We start from the raw sequence: 7133 nt of genomic DNA on the forward strand, positions 1-7133 counted from the left end.
CTCTCTGAACTAATTTTTAGAATGAGGCAGGGCAGAAATAAATAGAAGAAAAAAAGGGAAAAGGCTAAAAGAAATAGAAGAAAAAGAGGGAGAAGGTTAAAAGGCTTCCTGCTTTAGAAAAGTTATTTTGCAAAGATAACAGTGTTGTTTGAGAATGTTACTAGTTTCAGTCAAAATTCTAAATTGTCCTCAGGTAACTGCAATTTTAAAATTGTTCTGGAAAGATGAAGGGTTTTTTTTTTTTTTAATAGTAAAAACAGTTCCAGTGCTATTCCTTTTTTTCATGGTTCAGTTAAATTTTTGGTTTTTCCAAGAGTTAATCAAAGGCTAATGGTGAGGATATCTTTAGTCACTAGAAGCTTTGCTACATGAACAGTTAAGGAGGCTGGGTATTAATTTCAATCTGAGTAGACCTTAAAGAAGTCCTGCTTAGGGTTCAGAGTTACTCCATAGTAGTCTAGGAAGGCAGGATGTTTGTTTATTTCTGAAGACAACATCTTTGGCTTTGGTCTGTAGGGTTCTAGGACATGGATAGGACCTCCAAATAAAGGTTATATGGGCAAATATGATTGTTAAACATGCTATACTGGGTTTTCCAAATGATCTGGCCCAAGAAATTTATTGTTTAAACTGTAGTGTTTTTCTTTTAAATTCAAAATAACATTTTAAACATGGAGATTTCAGATTAAAGCCTAGATCTGTAGCTTCTCTGGAAAGACCTGGCAACATTGGAAGGCATTCCTACATAGTCAGGGCCCCATTAAATGGTGCTATTACCACCCCCTCCCCCCGTACCTAGTCCCCGCCTTTCCTGCACACATACATTTGTCCCTTGCTCTGTGACTGGCACTTTGAATTTCTGACAGCTCTATTCTCCATACCCTTCTTGGAGATTTATGATGGCACATTAAAAGTTCTGAGAGTCTGGTTAGTGTTACCCAGCATTTCCAAAACTTACTTGAAACCCATGAACACAGTGACTACCAGCCTACCCAGTAACATTCTGTGAAACAGTATGTAAGAACATGTGGGGAAGGAGGTGGTACACAGAATTAGGACTAGGACCTGAGTTCTAGTCTTAACTCTTAACAGAAACACTGGAAGACATTAGGGTGAATCCTGTTGCTGGCATTTTCTAATCTTATCTTGCATAATTATTCCCATAATTGTATTGATGTGTAGCAGTAATTCCAATGACATGTTACTTCTAGTCTTTAGAAAGTGGAAAACACTACAGAAATGCAAAGAGCTTTTGGGGTTTTATTTTTGCCTTTTCTTTTTTTTTTTGGTCGAGTTTGCAATAATAGATTTAGCCTTAGTGCTCAGTAAATAATTTCAGTGGTATTGCATTCATATGTTTTTTTCTATATGGTACTTTTTTGGGGGGAGCAGGAGTAATGTATCTTTTTTGGAAAAGTTGATACTTGGTAATTTGGCTAATTTTATGCTGTAGAAAAATGTGTATTGTAGAGGATGAACAGGTGAGAAGGGAGGAAGGGGAGGTATTTAGTTAATACTTAATTCCCTCCTGTGGGTATATCTATCTTGTAGAATCTATTGAGTTTTGTTTTTAATCCTTCAAGACAATTGAGGTTCCATTTTCCACAGTCTATCTTGGGACTTTAGGACACTGGTGTAAGTAAGATATTTAAACTTGAGAAATTCTGCACGTCTTTAAGGAGTAGCAGAACCAATCTTTTCACTAATTGCTAATCACTAAGATAATTTTATGAGTACATGATAGTATGAGGGACTCTTTGTGACTAGTTTCGTTTGTGGGTACACATTAATAAAAGATATTTTTGTTGTCATTTTGAAAATTGACTTGTTGATTTCTCAGTTTCATCTGTTAGTTGGAGCCTGGCATCTTCAACTCGCTATGGACTCCCAGGGCCTGTGGGGCAAGATTTAACTCCAGTTCCTGAGGAGCTCCCAATTCATAGGGAAGAAACCCCCAAACCATCAATCGTGGCACTAATTAATATGGAGGGGAAAAAGAATGTAGTGGTAACTGGGCTTCTTAACTGTGGCATTTGGGGCCAGATAACTTTATTACACAGACTGTGCTGTGCATTGTAGGATACTTGGCAGTACCCCTGTCCTCTAACCACTGGAGGAGACAGTTGGGCCCCTCCAGTAGCGACAACTATAAATGTCTCCTGAGAGGTAATACCACCTCTGGTTGAAAGCTGCTGTGAGAGAGATATCTGGAGGATGTGGGTGTTGTGGGGACTGGTGTCACTTTATCTGGGTTGGTAGGGGGATCCGCCTCTGAGTACGAAGTGACATTTAAGTTGAAGCCAAATGAATGTGTAGGCAGCAGCCTCTTCAGGAAGCCCACCAATGCAAAGGTCCTATGTCAGAGGAAGAATCTCGTGTATTACGAGAAAGTGTGTTCTGAGGACTGAAAACCAGTATGGCTGCAGCAATCACCCACCCCCCACCCCTCCACCGCCCAGAGGACTGGCAAGAAATGGCGCTGAAGAAGTGGGAACAGGAACTGGCAAGATGCTGGGGGGAAGGGACTCCATGAACACATCTGTCAGAAGAGTCCCACTCTTGGCAAATAAAGCACTTGTGTGTATTTGGGATTAAACCTGCCCTCCATCACCAAATTATAATATGCCTCACTGTATTTCAGTGACACTGTTCTCAGATCAAACCTCATGAGTTAGTTTGGTTGGGATAACAAGAAGGGGAAGGAGAGGGGAAGGGCGGTGCATCCTGGTGGTGAGGGGCTTCCCAAGGGCTGTGTGAGGGCCCCAGGGGCCTAGCAAGAGGCATCCTGGAAGATCCTGGAAGAACAGGGATAGGGTGCTAGTTTGCCTCCTATCAGCCGGGACCCGGCAACAGCTGGACCCGCTCTTCCCGAACTTGCTGCTTTTGGGGGGCGGGGTAGGGTGGTGCAAGGGTGCCTTTAGCTGGCCCCCAATAGATTCTCTAAAATAGTTAGGTTTTGATGTGCACTTTTGGAAAACAATGCATTAAAAAAACCGTGATGGAATGGATATTGTTCAGGATGACTGCAATTTTATAGTCAATTAATCTAAAACAACTTGAGTGTCATAGCCTAAGGGCAACATGAGGATAGCAAAGGTCATGTAGATGCATGAGGTCAGGCAGGCAGAAGGTTAGATAAGCTGGGAGATTGTTAAAATACAGACTCCTGGACCCTACTCCTAGAGATTGAGATTCATAAGATAGGTGGGACCCAAGTATGTATGTATGTATGCATGAATGTATATATACTTATTTATTTGTTTTTAAAATATTTATTTGAGAGAGGATGGGGAGGGCAGAGAGAGAGAGGGAGATAGAGAACCTCAAGTAGACTCCCCACTGAGCACGGAGCCTGATGTGGGGCTCAATTGCAGGACCCTGAGATCATGACCTGAGCTCGAGTCGAGCCATTCAGGTACACGTAAGTATTTACTTTTTTGTTTGTTTAAATTCAGAAGACAAGCTACTGCAAATTATTTTACATTTCAACCAAAATACTCAGATTTCATGAAAGAGTATGTTGGAATAAGAGCATGTAATTGCCCCTCATTTCTACTTATTTCAGAAGTGACTCTCAGGAAATGAATGCCGTAACTTTTTTATCTGGAGTGGATAGGTATTTTGATGCCAGGTTTTAAAAAATTTTTTATTTTTTTATTAACATATAATATATTATTAGCTCCAGGGGTACAGGTCTGAATCGCCAGGTTTACACACTTTCTCCAATGTCCATAACCCACCCACCCCCTTCTTATTCCCCTCCCCCAGGCAACCCTCAGTTTGTTTTGAGACATTAAAAGTCTCATAGTTTGTCTCCCTCCTGATCCCATCTTGTTTCATTTATTCTTTTCCTACCCCCCCCCATGTTGCCTCTCAACTTCCTCATATCAGGGAGTTGATGTCAGTTTTGGGGCTAAACAAATCCCTCAGTGTCCCCCACATATAGGAAAACAGTAAGAAATGTAGGGGAGGCATACCGGGACACTGCATATCATGGTCTCGTTTGTGCAGAAATGTTTCTTCCAGGTTCATAGTGCTCTCTAGAAGGAAAGAAAGAACAATTTGCCATTTGCTCTTCCTCTGATCAAGGTCTTTTGTCAGTTGACTGTGGGCTGCTTTAGACACACACGTCCTCCCAAAACTTGGTTTCTTCAGCTCTTGATGACATCAGGTTATCTGAGCAAGTACAACAGAAGGGCGCTCCTCTACCCCTGCAAAGGCAATGACAGATGATGACAAGTAGCTTTGATGTGGCGTGGGAGCTCGGTGTACCTAGGGCTGTGGGAGAGTCTCATCGTTAGCACTACCAGAGAGCTAACTGTATACAGTTCCCGTGGGCCTCTCGAGGGCCCTTCCAGCTCTGACTTAAGAGTCTTCGACTGCCATTAGTGTCTTTCCCCACTCCCTCCAGTCCTCCCCCCACAGGGCCCTCAGCATAATCTGAAACACCGAGATCGGGTTGTGTAGCATGTTAGCTGAAAGGCTCCCACTGTTCCCCAGTGGGTAAAAGTTGCACTTTGTCATAAGCCGCCACAGCTTCCTTGTCTGCCTCGTGCAGCCCCTTTCTGCTGTGCTCCAGTGAGATGTGTAAGGACCTATTTAGCCAGAGAAACTCCATCTTGGTTAAAAGCCATTTTGTTTGTGCAGTAAAATTTAAACTGACCCTGCCCCCCCCCCCCACCGTGAGAAACTTACTTAGAAGCAAGTCTGGGCAACCAGTAAAATATGGCCAGCCACCTCCTAATAACAGAGCCCAGAATACAAGGATGAGTTGGGCCCGGTGTGGCTCAGTCAGTTGAGTGTCTGACTTCTGATTTCGTCTCAAGTCATGATCTCGGGGTTGTGAGACTGAGATCTGTGATGGGCTCCATGCTAGGTGTAGAGGTTGTTTAAGAATGCTGGATTTGACAAAATCCAGCATCCGTTCCTGATTAAAACGCTTCAAAGTATAGGGATAGAGGGAACATTCCTGAACCTCATCAAATCTATCTATGAAAGACCCACAGCAAATATCATCCTCAATGGGAAAAAACTTGCAGCCTTCCCATTGAGATCAGGAACAAGACAAGAATGCCCACTTTCACCACTCTTGTTCAACATAGTATTAGAAGTCCTAGCAACAGCAATCAGACAACAGAGAGAAATAAAAGGTACCCAAATTGGTAATGAAGAAGTCAAACTCTCTCTCTTCGCAGATGACATGATTCTTTATATGGAAAACCCAAAAGACTCCACCCCCAAACTACTAGAACTCATACAGCAATTCAGCAACGTGGCAGGATACAAAGTCAATGTGCAGAAATCAGTGGCTTTCTTATACACTAACAATGAAAATACAGAAAGGGAAATTAGAGAATCGATTCCATTTACTATAGCACCAAGAACGATAAGATACCTGGGAATAAACCTAACCAAAGAGGTAAAGGATCTGTACTTGAGGAACTACAGAACACTCATGAAAGAAATTGAAGAAGACACAAATAGATGGAAGACCATTCCATGCTCTTGGATCAGAAGAATAAACATTGTTAAAATGTCTATACTGCCTAGAGCAATCTATACTTTTAATGCCATTCCGATCAAAATTCCACCGGCATTCTTCAAAGAGCTGGAGCAAATAATCCTAAAATTTGTATGGAATCAGAAGAGACCCCGAATTGCTAAGGAAATGTTGAAAAACAAAAATAAAGCTGGCAGCATCACGTTACCTGATTTCAAGCTTTATTACAAAGCTGTGATCACCAAGACAGTATGGTACTGGCATAAAAACAGACACATAGACCAGTGGAACAGAGTAGAGAGCCCAGATATGGACCCTCAACTCTATGGTCAATTAATCTTCGACAAAACAGGAAAAAATATACAGTGGAAAAAAGACAGTCTCTTCAATAAACGGTGCTGGGAAAACTGGACAGCTCTATGTAGAAGAATGAAACTCGATCATTCTCTTACACTGTACACAAAGATAAACTCAAAATGGATAAAAGACCTCAACGTGAGACAGGAATCCATCAGAATCCTACAGGAGAACATAGGCAGTAATCTCTTTGATATCAGCCACAGCAACTTCTTTCAAGATATGTCCCCAAAGGCAAAGGAAACAAAAGCGAAAATAAACTTTTGGGACTTCATCAAAATCAAAAGCTTCTGCACAGCAAAGGAAACAGTCAACAAAACAAAGAGGCAACCCACGGAATGGGAGAAGATATTTGCAAATGACAGTACAGACAAAAGGTTGATATCCAGGATCTATAATGAACTCCTGAAACTCAACACACACGAAACAGGCAAACACATCAAAAAATGGGCATAAGATATGAACAGACACTTCTCCAATCAAGACATACAAAGGGCTATCAGACACATGAAAAAATGTTCATCATCATTAGCCCTCAGGGAGATTCAAATTAAAACCACATTGAGATATCACCTCACACCAGTTAGAATGGCCAAAATTAACAGAACAGGAAACAACATGTGTTGGAGAGGATGTGGAGAAAGGGGAACCCTCTTACACTGTTGGTGGGAATGCAAGTTGGTGCAGCCTCTTTGGAGAACACTGTGGAGATTCCTCAAGAAATTAAAAGTAGAGCTTCCCTATGACCCTGCAATTGCGCTCCTGGGTATTTACCCCAAAGACACAGATGTCGTGAAAAGAAGGGCCATCTGTACCCCAATGTTTATAGCAGCAATGGCCACGGTTGCCAAACTGTGGAAAGAACCAAGATGCCTTTCAACGGATGAATGGATAAGGAAGATGTGGTCCATATACACTATGGAGTATTATGCCTCCATCAGAAAGGATGAATACCCAACTTTTGTAGCAACATGGACGGGACTGGAAGAGATTATGCTGAGTGAAATAAGTCAAGCAGAGAGAGCCAATTATCATATGGTTTCACTTATTTGTGGAGCATAACAAATAGCATGGAGGACAAGGGGCATTAGAGAGGAGAAGGGAATTTGGGTAAATTGGAAGGGGAGGTGAACCATGAGAGACTATGGACTCTGAAAAACAATCTGAGGGGTTTGAAGTGGTGGGGGGGTGGGAGGTTGGGGTACCAGGTGGTGGGTATTATAGAGGGCACGGCTTGCATGGAGCACTGGGTGTGGTGAAAAAATAATGAATAATG

Source organism: Neovison vison, chromosome 1, assembly GCF_020171115.1.
Source record: "Neovison vison isolate M4711 chromosome 1, ASM_NN_V1, whole genome shotgun sequence".
Lineage (NCBI taxonomy): Eukaryota > Metazoa > Chordata > Mammalia > Carnivora > Mustelidae > Neogale > Neogale vison.